Source organism: Asparagus officinalis, chromosome 6, assembly GCF_001876935.1.
Source record: "Asparagus officinalis chromosome 6, Aspof.V1, whole genome shotgun sequence".
Classification (NCBI taxonomy): Eukaryota; Viridiplantae; Streptophyta; class Magnoliopsida; order Asparagales; family Asparagaceae; genus Asparagus; species Asparagus officinalis.
Window position 1 is genome coordinate 39384335 of NC_033799.1, and position 262 is coordinate 39384596.

A 262-nucleotide genomic window follows, 5' to 3' on the forward strand; every position below is an offset into this window, starting at 1 on the left:
CAATAATTATCCAAAAAAAAAGCAAAGAATATATCATGAGATCAATTTTTAGCTAATTGCATTGAAAACGTTTCAAAACGTATATAGTTATCTCTATTTATCAAGCTGTATAATATTTTATCAGTTTGAATGATCCTTCCATTTGCATTGATCTATATGTTACTAAAATTATAAATCAACATGAACAGAGCATTTAATCAAATTTCAGCACATCATGCATGCAACCTAATAAGTAACAAATATATATATATATATATATATA